The 16826-nt window shown below is 48.0% G+C and overlaps 1 protein-coding gene across 2 annotated transcripts in view; it reads left to right on the top strand.

Annotated features, from left to right (window-relative positions):
* PDZRN3 (PDZ domain containing ring finger 3) overlaps positions 1-16826 on the top strand; it is a 592520-nt gene that overhangs the window by 121379 nt on the left and 454315 nt on the right. The gene's annotated exons all lie outside the window — the stretch shown is intronic.

Genomic DNA, 16826 nt, shown 5'->3' with positions numbered 1-16826 from the left:
TCCATTTTTGCATTATATTACACTGGAGCAGGGCACAAGTCCCAAAAAAAGAAGTGGGGGGACTAACCTAGTTAAGCAGTATGCAGGTGACATCACAGAGCGTAACATCAGAGTGCGTAACATAATCACGCGCAACATCACGGCGCACATGATATCACACATGGCATCACAGGAATTGACATCATAGAAAGTGGCATGACAAGCCACAACTTTATGGGAAGTGGCATCACTAGAAGTGACATCAGATGTTGAGCCCTCACATATATGTTTAGCAGGTCTATCATGTGTACGTTGGAGCGCATTGCGAGGATAATCGCACAGTGAGCTATCGAAGGTGATATGTGACTTCTACACCTTGCAATCCCCCAGTTTTATGTAACATCCTGTACATTCATTTACAACCATATATAATTTATTGTTCATGTAATATGCACGTGTTGATGTAAAGCGCTCTGACACCCTGCATTGGAATGAGTAGCGCTATACAAGAAAAAATAGTGATATTTAAATTATTTTAACGCCTCCTCAGGGGAAGTAAGCTCTATATAAATGCAATTTGCTTTGTGTAAATACTGGGAAAGACCAACACATCTGACATTCTTACATGCATGAATATCTCCTAAACAGGAAGTGAGCAATGTGAAAATCTGCCTCTCTTAAGTATGTGTGAAGTGCTAACAAGGTGTGAGCCTCTTTCATTTGCTTCTAGGTGTGAGGCTCCTGACTGCTCTGTTCTGCTTGGGTTTTCGGATCAGATAGAACCCGCTCAACAGAGCCTCTCTAACCCAGCCAGAACGTTACCCCCTCCCTAGGGCCTCCTCACACCTAAGAAACCACATATATACATACCACCTAAGGACAGGGAATTCCTACTCATATATATATATATATATATATATATCAAGACCTCTTATAATACAAGTGGCGGCCTCGCGGTCCCAAATGGACCCAGGACTTCCTGCCCAGACGGCAGCCTCAGCCTCGCGGTCCCAAACGGACCCAGGACTTCCTACCCAGACGGTAGCCTCAGCCTCGCGGTCCCAAACGGACCCAGGACTTCCTGCCCAGACGGCAGCCTTAGCCTCGTGGTCCCAAACGGACCCAGGACTTCCTACCCAGACGGCAGCCTCAGCCTCGCGGTCCCAAACGGACCCAGGACTTCCTACCCAGATGGCAGCCTCAGCCTCGCGGTCCCAAACGGACCCAGGACTTCCTGCCCAGACGGCAGCCTCAGCCTCGCGGTCCCAAACGGACCCAGGACTTCCTACCCAGATGGCAGCCTCAGCCTCGCGGTCCCAAACGGACCCAGGACTTCCTGCCCAGATGGCAGCCTTAGCCTCGCGGTCCCAAACGGACCCAGGACTTCCTACCCAGATGGCAGCCTCAGCCTCGCGGTCCCAAACGGACCCAGGACTTCCTGCCCAGACGGCAGCCTTAGCCTCGCGGTCCCAAACGGACCCAGGACTTCCTGCCCAGACGGCAGCCTTAGCACAAGTTCATCCTATAATTACCACGACATACACCAAGGGAACCAGTGTTACTATGTATCAGATCACACAAAGACTGCTAGTTGAGCACAACCTGTTCCCCAGTTCGAGGGGCTCCTTTCTCCCTTATTCAGCTACCACTTACCTGATCAGGATTAACATCTGTTCATATCAAGTCACAGCTGACTAGAAGAATAGGCTACCCTCTTATACAAGAACACGCAGCACATGTTGATTCACTACAAACTGGATACTTTATTTAGTCACTACATACACGCTCACAGAACATAATACATATCACATATGACCTGCAAAGAAAAGTGATAGATTAAGTTGTACACTCTAATAATAAAGGGGTTGACATCACCTTGGTCGTATGTAGCCTGCACTCAATGGTCATCTAGGTTCCCTTCTCGTCTGTGCCTCGGCTTCGTCTGGAAGTCACACCTCCGCAGTCACGGATCTACTCCCTTCTCCTTCTCCGAGTCACTGGGACCTCTTCCTCATCGGCTACTCTCTTCTCTTTGGCTATTCTGTTAGAAGAATATCTATCTCTCGGTTTTTCTCCACCTTCAGGTTCGTCATCTGTCTTCCCTGGAATAAGTAGTAGCTTTACTGCTAACGGCCAGGTGCCGCCTACGGACTAAAAGCAAGTGCCAGTATCTGCCTCAGACTTTCACTAATATAGAGGTGCATTTTCTCATGGAAAATTCCAGCCCGTAACCTGCCGCCCACCAAATTCTTGTACCTCCCCGTACCAAGGACACGTTCCCAGCCGGCCGGCCTGATGTAGTGTCTTCGGCATGAAGAAAAATACAATCCTTCGATAAGGGCCGGCCTGAACCGGTTCTCTCCAAGCGAATAACACCTCGTAACTAAAACATCACCCTCGACCTAGAAACTTTCCAAGCTGCCGGAGAGGAAAGAAAGATGGAGTCTCTCCCGTTTAAGGCCTACCAGGCCTGGATTCAGCACGACTCCATGAAATACCCTCACTATAGAACAGATTACCCCTAATACTAACGGATCTATCCTCTAGGATATATGTGCAAACCCTAATCTATGGGGAAGAACACAGGATCATGTCGAAGTGCCTAATAAATAGGCTCTATACACTACTCTAACCCTTAGACTTGGATGGAAAGAGACTGAAGTCACATTAGCCCCCTTAATCACAAGAGAGCCGGGAAAATCGAGCAGTACATTTCACCCTTGACTTCAGTCTATTATACATTCATTAAATGGAGCTAACATCTGTGGAAGAATAATATGAAACAAAGCTAACTGGTCTATGTCTAGTACCGAGCGTACAGAATGGAAGCAGTGAAGGAATACACTGAATAAAGCAACAGATAGAAATCAAAACAGCAACAGCAATCAGAATACCACCTAATGTTTGACGTAGCATGTGTACGTCAGGCAACCAATTAAAGAGCCAGTCAAACCAGCCCTGGTCAACGTGTTTTCTAACTTCTTCCGTTAAATCACGCAACTTGTTAATGTGTGCACGTATGGATTGTGTATGATCGGACAAGTTAAAACAACAGAGACCTTCAAAATCGGAGCAACCATGTCCATGTTTAAGCAAAAGATAATCAATGGCCGCTCTGTTTTGCAAAATGGCCCTACGTTCACCCTGGGCATCTAATAACATGTCGGACAGGACTGTAGAAGTATGATTAATGGATTTCACAATCCAACAGGCCATTTTCCCAATGGATTTGGCATTATAAACTGCCAGAGCAGGAACACCAATAATTGAAATAGCCAGGCTAAGGTATTCAGACTGGGAATATAAATGCAAAGATGAGTCACAATCCTCCTGTAACATCACAGTATCTCGAATCACACGAGAGTTGGCATTCGGATGTGATGAAAACATTAACAAACTGAGTCTAGTAATGGCACAAGGGCCTCCGGAAATGTTTGCAGGGACATATGGCCAGGAAGTATTACCACATGAGAAAAGCCATCCGGCAGGTAGTAACATCGTGTGATAATGACTGGGGGTAACTACCAAACTATTGCAAGTCATATTGTTCTGAACTGAAACACATGTGGTCGGTGTCCTTTGAAAGCACAAAGTCCATTCATGAGCGGTAAATGAAGTGGCGCCTTTTAGTTTGAGGCGCAGACATTCAGAGATCGCACTAGGATTACACGTAAGAAAGAAGCATAAATCACCTTGTGTGATATTATAGGTAACTATTTGGGACTGGATGGTGGGTGGCTCGTTCGGCAGTTCAGTGCATAAAGGGCAATATACATGGGTAGCAAAATCACCCAGGAGAACATTGGGATGAGCCTTTGAAACATTAAAAATGTGAATTAGGGTTTCCAACGAGGCAGGGACAGCAACCAGACAGGTCGCCAGAATATCGTGTACAGATCTCATCGGTGTCAAACAGAAGTGAGGGGCGTCAGTCACCCTCTTGGCTAATGATGTCCAAAAGTTCGATGATGAATCCCACGCAGCGAAGGAACGCAACACTCGGGTTCTCAGTTCATCCCGGGTTGACGGGATCCCTCCTCTCTCGTCGTACCAGCCCAAAAGGAGTCCAGCGCCGACACATCCTGCAGCAACAGTCCAAAGAATGATCTGAAAGAGAACCAAATACAGGCATTAATCATTCTCGTAAATAACATTTGTCAGCCGGGACCGCCTCCCAGCTATCTTTCCCTGGTCTCATAACCAAAATGGTATTGTCCTGACCAGTGGCAATAACCTCTGCTTGTTCAGGGGGATTCTTAGGCGACTGCACCCAAACCCTAGCCCCAGGGCTATCCGTAGAGCCAAAACCTTTCTGGCCTCGTACAGTTAGCAAAGTTGGGGCAGTGCCTTTCATTAATACACCACTGAAAACAGGCATTATGAGTAATTGAGCCACTCGGTCAGTGCGGTGTATCAGTAAGTCAACCTCACTGCTATTCAGCAGGAGCACCTTAATCTCTCCCTGATAATCACTGTCAATTATTCCTCCAAGCACCTGAATGCCTTTTACAGCCAGCCCCGATCTAGGGGCGATTAATCCGAAATTCCCAGGTGGTATATGAATACCAACACCGGTAGCAATGATGACCCGATCCTTACTTTTTAAAACGGTGTCATCCATGGCATGCAAGTCTAAACCTGCCGACCCTGGGGTCGCTCTACATGGAGCCAAAGCTCCAGGAGTAATTTCCCAGTACATCACAGTCTCTCTTATTTCATTGGGCTTAGCATCAACATTCGGAGGAAACAAACGCATAAGTGGGGATTCAGCATTTAGGAAAGGACGGTTATTCAAAATCAATAACGGCTGAGGCAAAAAGTCTCGCCAATTCTTATACTTGTCATTTGTTAATTTACGCAGCTGGTCCTTTAGCAGGCCATTCAATCTCTCCACCAGGCCCGAGGCCTGTGGATAGTAGGGTATATGGAATATCCATTCAATATTGTTTTCCGCACAGAATTCCTGTACCAATCTTCCACGAAAATGGGATGCATTATCAGATTGAATTTGGAATGGCACACCATAATACATCATAATCAATTCTAATGTTTTAATGGTATTCAATTGGGTAGCTTGCTTACAGGGAAGGGCTACCAGCAGGCCACTGTATGTATCAACAATAGTGCAAACATATTGACAATTCCTACTCATAGGAAGTGGACCAATGTAATCAATCTGCCAAATTTGAGCGGGCAGTTTTCCGCGATGTAAATGGCCTTTAACAATTTGGGGCACTTTACGCTGTCTGATATGCTGACAGACGGGACAGTGTAAGATAACATTTTTAATTAAATCTAGGGGAATATAAATTCCTCAATCAGCAGCCCACCTGCTAGTGGCCTTCTCTCCAAAATGTCCTGCCTTCTGGTGTGCCCATTTCGCCAATCCCGCAATGTCAGAATCTTGCCTGTCCACCACTGCCTCAGCAATTTTAGATTTCTCATCTGCAATGTTATGAAAAAATTTGTCAAGAGAATCTATCGGGGTGTGAGCATCCACATGGAAGATTGTAACAGTACTCTGTGGGAGCATCTCCCAAATCTCTTGCCATAACTCTTTTCCCCACAATTCCTTGGAATGTAACTTCCAATTATGGGAATGCCAAGTCGGCAACCAAACAGCCAGTCCATTGGCAGTAGACCAAGAATCAGTGAAAATATGACATGTACCAGGTAACTCTTGTTTCAAAACTTGATAAACAGCGTACAGCTCGGCAAATTGGCTGCTTTTACCTTCACCAGTTGTGCTCAGCAATTTCTGCGTGACCGGATTATAGGACACCGCCTTCCAGTGCCGTGTCGTCCCTATAAACCTCGCTGAACCATCTGTGAACCAAACATGGTTTCTGTCCGCTGCGGACAAATCATCAAAAGGCTTACCCCACTTGACAGGAGACTCCTGTGCTAAAGGTACGGAACATTCACTCTCAGTCTCAGTCGACGGCGCTCGCGCCACCTGCTCATGTAAAGAAGCAACTCCTTTCGGGCCCACACGTGCCCTATCTTGTATATACCATTTCCATTTAATCACACTCGCCTCTTGAGCATGTCCAATTCGGTGAGTTTTCGGCGAACTCAGAACCCACTGCATGATAGGAATTTCAGGGCGCAAAACTATATCATGTCCCAAAGTCAATTGCTCGGTATCCACCAGAGCCCAATAACAAGCAAGTAACTGTTTCTCAAAGGGTGTATAACGCTCACCAGCATCAGGTAACTTTTTGGTCCAAAAACCTAACGGTACTCTACTCCTGCCTTGTTTCTGCCACAAACTCCAATTTGCATAAGGGCCCTGTACAGACACATTCAAATCCACATCACCATCACATACAGGCCATAAATCCAGAGCATGTTGAATTGCCTCTTTTGCCAGACTAAACGCATCTTGCTGTGGTTCATCCCATTCAAATGCATTCTTTTTACGAGTGACCTGGTACAAAGGGGCCAATATTTGACTCAAATGAGGAATATGCTGGCGCCAAAAACCAAACAGGCCAATGAAGCTCTGGGCTTCTTTCCTATTCCTCGGAACTGCAAAATCAAGAATTTTCTGTTTAACCTGAGGGATCACTTCACGGTGCCCTTCATGCCAATTAATACCCAAAAATTTTACAGACTGGGACGGACCTTGCAATTTATCTGGGTTGATTTCCCAACCTTTCCCACGCAGGCACTCAATGATCCTGTCCAATTGGGTCTGAACTTCCTCCTGTGTATCGCCTTGGATCAAAACATCGTCAATATAGTGACATATCTGAATTTGGGAATGAACCGGTACCTCAGCCAAATGCTCTGCCACCAGCCGGTGACATATTGTAGGACTATGCACATAGCCCTGAGGAAGACTCCTAAACGTCATCTGACGCCCGTTCCACGTAAAACTGAACTGTTCCTGACACTCAGGGGCAATAGGAATAGAAAAGAAAGCATTAGCAATATCAATGGACGCATACCATGTACCTGGATGCTTTTGGATTCTTTCAATTAGGGTAATAACATCCGGCACTGCAACAGTCAAAGAGGGCGTGTGTTTGTTCAATTCTCGATAATCAACAGTCATGCGCCAAGAATTATCACTCTTACGTACAGGCCAAACAGGATTATTCCAGGCAGAAGTAACTGGGGTTATAACACCTGCATCCACCAGCTCCTGAATAGTGGTACTAATCTCCTCATGGCCACCTGGAATACGATACTGCTTCTGACAAACCACTTTTGTCGCCTGGGGAACTTGTATGGGAGGCATTCTTAAACGACCAACCCGTATAGGTCTGGACGATATATAATGCGTGGTTCCAAATTGGTAACACCCATCATCTAGATGCAACGTCATTCCTTTCAAGATATCAATTCCAATTATGAATTCTAAGAGTGGCACCACTAGTACAGAATATTCTTTTCTAGGGATTCTACCTATTCTTATTTCAAGCAAAGTTTGAACTGCAGGGGTTTCTTTTCCACCTAATCCGGTAATAGTAAAAGGCTGACCTGTAAACTTCTTTGATTTTCCATGAATAAGAGTGGCCTCCGCTCCTGTATCTACCAATGCTCGGGCCCTTTGGATATTACGATGTCTCCAATAAATATCAATATCTACATAGGGTCTATCATCTCGGTGAGCCCATCTGTGTACCGGAGCTTGACCTATTTCCTAGTCATTCTTACTGCATTCTGTGTACCAGGACAAATCAGGATAAAGACTCTCACGTTTCTTAGGTATCGGTACCTCCTGTTCATATCCATTCCCCGTACGGAACGGATTCGAGTCTTCAGCATTGTACTGCAGGTTACGATCGACCAAACTGTGACGATCCTCTCTCCTCCTCAACTCAGGGGATTGATCCCTATCATCTCTACGTCTGCTGTAAACATAATCATTTCTCCCCCTTTCTCTTTCCCCCTCTCTCTCCCTGTCTCCCTCTCGACGGGGGGACACATCACGTACATAACGTCGATCATCACGACGAACAGAGCGCCCACGGCGGTCGTCATCACCGCTACCGTCAGAACCACCACGATCACACTCAGTGGTCCGAACACGCCGGGCACCCTCCTTCCGATCCAAACCCCGTTTGCGAAACAACTCCCACAAACGAGCGGTAGTCTCACCGTCAATGTCCTCCCTACGCACACCATCAGCTAGAAGACCAGAAAAGATATCACGCCTAGTAAGTTTATTTTCACCAGGAGTACGGGTGTCAGGCCGGGACTGACGTTCAGGTTTAAACCACTCACCCAACTCACCGAGTTGGCGTACCGACTCCAGTACCGTAGATAACACGTTACCAGTCTGATTAATCAATAAAGTCATCATGACCTGCTTATAGGCAACAGGGGAAGACCGAATAATGCGATTCCGCACAGAAGATGTCAACAAACCATCAAGCAACCTGTCAGCAGTACCCAAAAAAATTGCCGTTTTCATCACCTCCTCTTTGAGACGTTGTGCAGCGTCGCGCAAAGTATACCACGGTTTGTCATTCACAGGCCAATCAGACTCAGTAGGATACTTTTGATTACAACCCTCAGTCGCCAATTGAAGCAAAGAAATTTGACCACCACCATTATAGTTACGAAAATGATCCTGTACAGTAGAATCCGAACTCAAGGAACAAAACTTCAAACAATCGCCAATATCTAACATAATACCAGCAGCGCCCAGTTCATAAAGGCGCACCATCCATGTGAGCAAGGTCTCACCAGCTCGCTGCCGAAATCGCTGCAAAATATCACTAATTTCCTGTTGAGTAAAGTCCTCTAAAGAGTCCAAAGAAATACCATGCGGAGCAGCGGGAGACTGCTGCAACTTCCGACGAAAAACTGGATGCGCAGAGACCGCGGGACGAGCATCACAAGGAGCCCGATCAGTACTCGTAGAGGGATAATCAGTGTAAGAGGTATCGATCCCACCCGAAGAACGAGCGTAATCACGGGGTGCACCATCAGAGGTGCGAGAAGCAGACTTACAATCATGACGGGAACGAGAAGACTCGCGCTTGACAGACTCCTCACCCGAGGAACAAGAATCACTCGAATTCCAGATATTACCATCCCATTCATCAGGATTCCAATCCAGTCCGGCTGTCGCCACGACCAGACGCACCTTTCGCGTCGAAACCCGACCGCGCCTGTTCTTGTATTTATAACGAGCAATTCGCACAGCAGCCCTTTCGGCAATAGTTTGGTAAGTCTCCAGCTTATCAGCAAGCAACTTATTTTGACACCGCAACAAAGTATGAGAATTCTGAATCTCAACAAAGTGCGCTTCCACATCTTTAAGAGATATCTGTAATTTCAACAATCTCTCATGTAGAATCCGATACGCAGACAGAACAATCCAACCTCTGCGCCACAAAATAGGAATCTCTTCACCCTTCGATATGGGTGCCTTCTGCAAACAAGTAATCACATTAGCCGGCTCCGCCAGCTCCAAAGAAGAATTCCAATTCTCACTCAAACCAGTAGAATCAGCCCACTCACGGGCCAAGGCTTCATAAGGCGTTGAATCCCATCCGGGAATATCAACGGGCAACTTAAAAGTAGATTTAGATCTTCTAGAAAACATCGTGGAAAAGAAAAAGAAGAAAAAGAAGAAAAAGAAGAAAGAAGAAAAGGAAAAAAAACTATATACACAAGTATACAAAAATAAAGTGCAAACAAAACCACGCACGTGCCGAAAGCAAACACAAGACAACCACAACGCACACAGGTTTCGTAAACGGTTCGTGACGCCAAATGTTCTGCTTGGGTTTTCGGATCAGATAGAACCCGCTCAACAGAGCCTCTCTAACCCAGCCAGAACGTTACCCCCTCCCTAGGGCCTCCTCACACCTAAGAAACCACATATATACATACCACCTAAGGACAGGGAATTCCTACTCATATATATATATATATATATATATATCAAGACCTCTTATAATACAAGTGGCGGCCTCGCGGTCCCAAATGGACCCAGGACTTCCTGCCCAGACGGCAGCCTCAGCCTCGCGGTCCCAAACGGACCCAGGACTTCCTACCCAGACGGTAGCCTCAGCCTCGCGGTCCCAAACGGACCCAGGACTTCCTGCCCAGACGGCAGCCTTAGCCTCGCGGTCCCAAACGGACCCAGGACTTCCTACCCAGACGGCAGCCTCAGCCTCGCGGTCCCAAACGGACCCAGGACTTCCTACCCAGATGGCAGCCTCAGCCTCGCGGTCCCAAACGGACCCAGGACTTCCTGCCCAGACGGCAGCCTCAGCCTCGCGGTCCCAAACGGACCCAGGACTTCCTACCCAGATGGCAGCCTCAGCCTCGCGGTCCCAAACGGACCCAGGACTTCCTGCCCAGACGGCAGCCTTAGCCTCGCGGTCCCAAACGGACCCAGGACTTCCTACCCAGACGGCAGCCTCAGCCTCGCGGTCCCAAACGGACCCAGGACTTCCTGCCCAGATGGCAGCCTTAGCCTCGCGGTCCCAAACGGACCCAGGACTTCCTGCCCAGACGGCAGCCTTAGCACAAGTTCATCCTATAATTACCACGACATACACCAAGGGAACCAGTGTTACTATGTATCAGATCACACAAAGACTGCTAGTTGAGCACAACCTGTTCCCCAGTTCGAGGGGCTCCTTTCTCCCTTATTCAGCTACCACTTACCTGATCAGGATTAACATCTGTTCATATCAAGTCACAGCTGACTAGAAGAATTGGCTACCCTCTTATACAAGAACACGCAGCACATGTTGATTCACTACAAACTGGATACTTTATTTAGTCACTACATACACGCTCACAGAACATAATACATATCACATATGACCTGCAAAGAAAAGTGATAGATTAAGTTGTACACTCTAATAATAAAGGGGTTGACATCACCTTGGTCGTATGTAGCCTGCACTCAATGGTCATCTAGGTTCCCTTCTCGTCTGTGCCTCGGCTTCGCCTGGAAGTCACACCTCCGCAATCACGGGTTTACTCCCGTCTCCCTCTCCGAGTCACTGGGACCTCTTCCTCATCGGCTACTCTCTTCTCTTTGGAATATCTATCTCTCGGTTTTTCTCCACCTCCAAGTTTGTCATCTGTCTTCCCTGGAATAAGTAGCAGCTTTACTACTAACGGCCAGGTGCCGCCCATGGACAAGAAGCAAGTGCCAGTATCTGCCTCAAACTTTTACTAATATAGACGTGTATTTCCTCATGGAAAATTCCAGCCCGTAACCTGCCGCCCACCAAATTCTTGTACCTCCCCGTGCCAAGGACATGTTCCCAGCCGGCCGGCCTGATGTAGTGTCTTCGGCATGAAGAAAAATACAATCCTTCGATAAGGGCCGGCCTGAACCGGTTCTCTCCAAGCGAATAACACCTCGTAACTAAAACATCACCCTCGACCTAGAAACTTTCCAAGCTGCCGGAGAGGAAAGAAAGATGGAGTCTCTCCCGTTTAAGGCCTACCAGGCCTGGATTCAGCACGACTCCATGAAATACCCTCACTATAGAACAGATTACCCCTAATACTAACGGATCTATCCTCTAGGATATATGTGCAAACCCTAATCTATGGGGAAGAACACAGGATCATGTCGAAGTGCCTAATAAATAGGCTCTATACACTACTCTAACCCTTAGACTTGGATGGAAAGAGACTGAAGTCACATTAGCCCCCTTAATCACAAGAGAGCCGGGAAAATCGAGCAGTACACTGCTCTTAGCCAAGAGACTGGAACAAAAGGAGGCCCGATGACCCCTCAGATTTGGCCTTTGGTATGGGCCCAGCTGGAATCTGAAATAGGAAAGCCCCCTCCCCTCCCCGCCTGCACCTCGTTGCTTGTTGCATATTGAAAGCAGAGAAGGTGCAGGCGCTGCTGAAAGTGTCCTGGTGTTTGGAAATGACACCAGGACGAGTTCAGCACATTATTTTGTGGGGCCCAAAGTCTTTGCAGGGTGGACGGCGTTAACCCTGTGAAAAAAGTGGGTGGACGCTGTCCACCCTTGTGTATAGCCCCCCCCTCCCCCGACTCGTGCCCTGCACTGGAGTAAATGTCATACCAGAGGTGGGAGCGGGCGGCTCAAGGCCTGGTTCACCTTGTAAGTTTTGAACAACCACAAACCCTCCAGTGTGAGGGAATTCCCAAACTCCCCTCTTCCTCTTCCCCGCCCTGGGACTGATCCGAGATGTTCTCTTCTCAGAGGCTGGTGTAAAAACCTTCCCAGAGTGGGAGGGGGATCAGAGCACAGGGAGGTACTGGGAAGGTATTTCTCTAAGTGGGGGGGGGGGGGGGTCCCTGTGTAGATACAAATATTGCTCATTTGCACAGTGGCACTGCCTTTTTATAACGCAGAATTGTACAGTGTGTACCATAGTGAATTGTGGCAACGTCAACACAAACAGGACACGTGACTTTTCAAACTATGTCCCTGGAGACAGGCACAACTTTCCAGACACACTACACGATAACTTGGTGGGTTACACAATACATCTTGAAAGAATCCTCCAAAGTGGTGTTCTGTGCGTTAGTGAGTGTTAAATATTGACACTGATGTAAACTTTCCCGCGTTTTAAACTAGCTGTATGTTGTTCTATAACGGCAGAAACTTGTTTTAATGAGGCAAAATAAATTATTTGAGGTTGCACTTAGGAGTGGTCCATGGTAAATGACTGACAAGAACTTGACAAAAGAGGCTGAAAGTGGTTGAGAGCCAACAAGGGCGATTTCGGATTTAAATGTCATTAAAGTCAGTTCAATCGAAAATGATCTTGTCGAGGTCAAAGGCTATTAATCAACAGAACCTGAAAAATAAAAACATTTGAACGCTGTAAAAGTGACAGGCTGATGAAAAGGGAAGAAGGCTCAAAGCTCAGACTTTCAGCCTTTTTGAACTCCTTTGGGTTTTGTTCCACATTTAAACCGTCCTAGAAAGGCTGCAGCAGCGAAACTGTTGAATCCAAAATGTCCTCCTTGAAGTGACGGGCGTCAGTCATGTGGGGGCGCTGTCCTGTGGTCGGCACCTGCATTATCGCGAGACCACTGTGACATCAACGCCACATCAGTCTCACTCCAGACACGGAAGACAATTTAGATTTTTCACAGCCTGCTGGGCAGAAAATCGGATTTTATTAAAGACAGGGAGGCTAATAGTGCTAGAGAAGTTCATGGCAAACATATTGTGCTCTATGCGTATTCTAAGCGTCTTTGGTCCCGTCCCCTTCAGCCTCTCTCCTCTTCGGCTCAGGCACCTTCATTAATTGGTTGCAGACATTGTCAATCACATATTGGCTCAGTCTAGTGGAGTATTCTCTCGCACCTTCTGTCTATAGGCTGTTTTGGGTGTATCCTTCCGCCTCTGCTGGAGCACACGAGGCACTATATTATATTTAGAAAGTACACTCGGACATCACATTTTAACTCTGTATCTTATCCATGCATTTTACATACAAAACAATACTTTTTTTAGGTCTTGCCTATCAGACAACACAATCTGTCTGGCTGTGAAAAATCCTATTGTGAACTTAAAATGGGCCCACAGCCCGCCCATGGCTTAGCGCTGGTTGGATTAATTGTTACTTTCGATTGCCTGCTCCTTATTCAATAGCTCGCCTCTTCACCTTCCTTTTAATTGGCTGACTGGTATCCTTCCACTGATCACTTTTAGGGAGAAAAACTATTCTTAGTGGTTAAGCACCCCGTGAGAGCTCATGTGTTTTGCAGCTGTCTGTCTTGTGTGCTTCTATTATGTCAAATAATAATTCTCCTTGTGTTTCTCTCCCTCGGATGTTGTGTCTCTCTTCTTTCTCTCTCTCTCTCTCTCTCGCCACAACGCCTTGGATTGAATGTTGGCCTCTTCAAGCTCCCACTTTACGCACCCCAAGAGGGTGTGAGACAGTGAGGGCGTCCCTCCTCTGTGCTGTTTAAGTTCCCTTCCAGTGAGGGCGTCTCTCCTCTGTCCTGGTTAAGTTCCCTTCCAGTGAGGGCGTCTCTCCTCTGTTCTGCTGTTTAAGTTCCCTTCCAGTGAGGGCGTCTCTCCTCTGTCCTGGTTAAGTTCCCTTCCAGTGAGGGCGTCTCTCCTCTGCGCTGTTTAAGTTCCCTTCCAGTGAGGGCGTCTCTCCTCTGTGCTGTTTAAGTTCCCTTCCAGTGAGGGCGTCCCTCCTCTGTGCTGGTTAACTTCCCTTCCAGTGAGGGCGTCTCTCCTCTGTGCTGCTGTTTAAGTTCCCTTCCAGTGAGGGCATCTCTCCTCTGTCCTGGTTAAGTTCCCTTCCAGTGAGGGCGTCTCTCCTCTGTTCTGCTGTTTAAGTTCCCTTCCAGTGAGGGCGTCTCTCCTCTGTCCTGGTTAAGTTCCCTTCCAGTGAGGGCGTCTCTCCTCTGTGCTGTTTAAGTTCCCTTCCAGTGAGGGCGTCCCTCCTCTGTGCTGGTTAAGCTCCCTTCCAGTGAGGGCGTCTCTCCTCTGTGCTGCTGTTTAAGTTCCCTTCCAGTGAGGGTGTCTCTCCTCTGTCCTGGTTAAGTTCCCTTCCAGTGAGGGCGTCCCTCCTCTGCCCTGGTTAAGTTCCCTTCCAGTGAGGGCGTCTCTCCTCTACGCTGTTTAAGTTCCCTTCCAGTGAGGGCGTTTCTCCTCTGTCCTGGTTAAGTTCCCTTCCAGTGAGGGCGTCTCTCCTCTGTGCTGCTGTTTAAGTTCCCTTCCAGTGAGGGCGTCTCTCCTCTGTCCTGGTTAAGTTCCCTTCCAGGGAGGGCGTCCCTCCTCTGCCCTGGTTAAGTTCCCTTCCAGTGAGGGCATCTCTCCTCTGCGCTGTTTAAGTTCCCTTCCAGTGAGGGCGTCTCTCCTCTGTGCTGTTTAAGTTCCCTTCCAGTAAGGGCGTCCCTCCTCTGTGCTGGTTAAGTTCCATTCCAGTGAGGGCGTCTCTCCTCTGTCCTGGTTAAGTTCCCTTCCAGTGAGGGTGTCCCTCCTCTGCCCTGGTTAAGTTCCCTTCCAGTGAGGGTGTCCCTCCTCTGCCCTGGTTAAGTTCCCTTCCAGTGAGGGCGTCTCTCCTCTGTGCTGTTTACGTTCCCTTCCAGTGAGAGCGTCTCTCCTCTGTGCTGTTTAAGTTCCCTTCCAGTGAGGGCGTCTCGCCTCTGTGCTGCTGTTTAAGTTCCCTTCCAGTGAGGGCGTCTCGCCTCTGTGCTGCTGTTTAAGTTCCCTTCCAGTGAGGGCGTCTCGCCTCTGTGCTGCTGTTTAAGTTCCCTTCCAGTGAGGGCGTCTCGCCTCTGTGCTGCTGTTTAAGTTCCCTTCCAGTGAGGGCGTACCTCCTCTGTGCTGTGTAAGTTTCCTTCAGGAGTTCCTTCTCCAAGAAGGTGTGACCTGAAGCCACGTGTGAGAGTTTGACTCCCGGATCCGCCCCTTCGAGGGCAGGGACGAGGAGCTCTCGGCACAGGGAGTCACACAGATTGTGACATGCGCTCGCCTGGAGGCTGTGTGCACGCGCAGCCACGCAGGGCATCTGTCTGTGATTACAGATGTGCTGGGCCGTATCTGCAGTGCTGGGGCGCCCAGAGGAGGCCGGTCTGTGACTGTGTGTACAACCAAGGCAGACCCAACATTCCTCCCAGATAGGGAGCCGGAGCCGCAGGACATGTGCACAGGGCGCACAGATAACTGACTCCGAGAGATGTCATCATTTCAGGATATGTATACAGGGTGCACAGATAACTGACTCTGAGAGATGTCAGGATATGTATACAGGGTGCACAGATGACTGACTCCGAGAGATGTCAGGATATGTATACAGGGTGCACAGATAACTGACTCAGAGAGATGTCAGGATATGCACAGGGTGCACAGATGACTGACTCCGAGAGATGTCAGGATATGTATACAGGGTGCACAGATAACTGACTCCGAGAGATATCAGGATATGTACACAGGGCGCACAGATGACTGACTCCGAGAGATGTCAGGATATATATACAGGGTGCACAGATGACTGACTCCGAGAGATGTTTACAGGGTGCACAGATGACTGACTCCGAGAGATGTCAGGATATGTATACAGGGTGCACAGATGACTGACTCCGAGAGATGTTTACAGGGTGCACAGATGACTGACTCCGAGAGATGTCAGGATATGTACAGGGAGCACAGATGCCTGACTCCGAGAGATGTCAGGATATGCACAGGGTGCACAGATGACTGACTCCGAGAGATGTCAGGATATGTATACAGGGTGCACAGATAACTGACTCCGAGAGATGTCAGGATATGTACACAGGGCGCACAGATGACTGACTCCGAGAGATGTCAGGATATATATACAGGGTGCACAGATGACTGACTCCGAGAGATGTTTACAGGGTGCACAGATGACTGACTCCGAGAGATGTCAGGATATGTATACAGGGTGCACAGATGACTGACTCCGAGAGATGTGTACAGGGTGCACAGTTGACTGACTCCGAGATATGTCAGGATATGTATACAGGGTGCACAGATGACTGACTCCGAGAGATGTGTACAGGGTGCACAGATGACTGACTCCGAGAGATGTCAGGATATGTATACAGGGTGCACAGATGACTGACTCCGAGAGATGTCAGGATATGTATACAGGGTGCACAGATGACTGACTCCGAGAGATGTCAGGATATATATACAGGGTGCACAGATGACTGACTCCGAGAGATGTCAGGATATATATACAGGGTGCACAGATGACTGACTCCGAGAGATGTCAGGATATATATACAGGGTGCACAGATGACTGACTCCGAGAGATGTCAGGATATGCACAGGGTGCACAGATGACTGACTCCGAGAGATGTCAGGATATATACAGGGTGCACAGATGACTGACTCCGAGAGATGTCAGGATATATATACAGGGTGCACAGATGACTGACT

Source organism: Triturus cristatus, chromosome 9 (assembly GCF_964204655.1).
Source record: "Triturus cristatus chromosome 9, aTriCri1.1, whole genome shotgun sequence".
Taxonomy (NCBI): Eukaryota; Metazoa; Chordata; class Amphibia; order Caudata; family Salamandridae; genus Triturus; species Triturus cristatus.
Note: the sequence above shows the minus strand (reverse complement) of the source record. Positions and strands in the feature narration are given on the sequence as shown.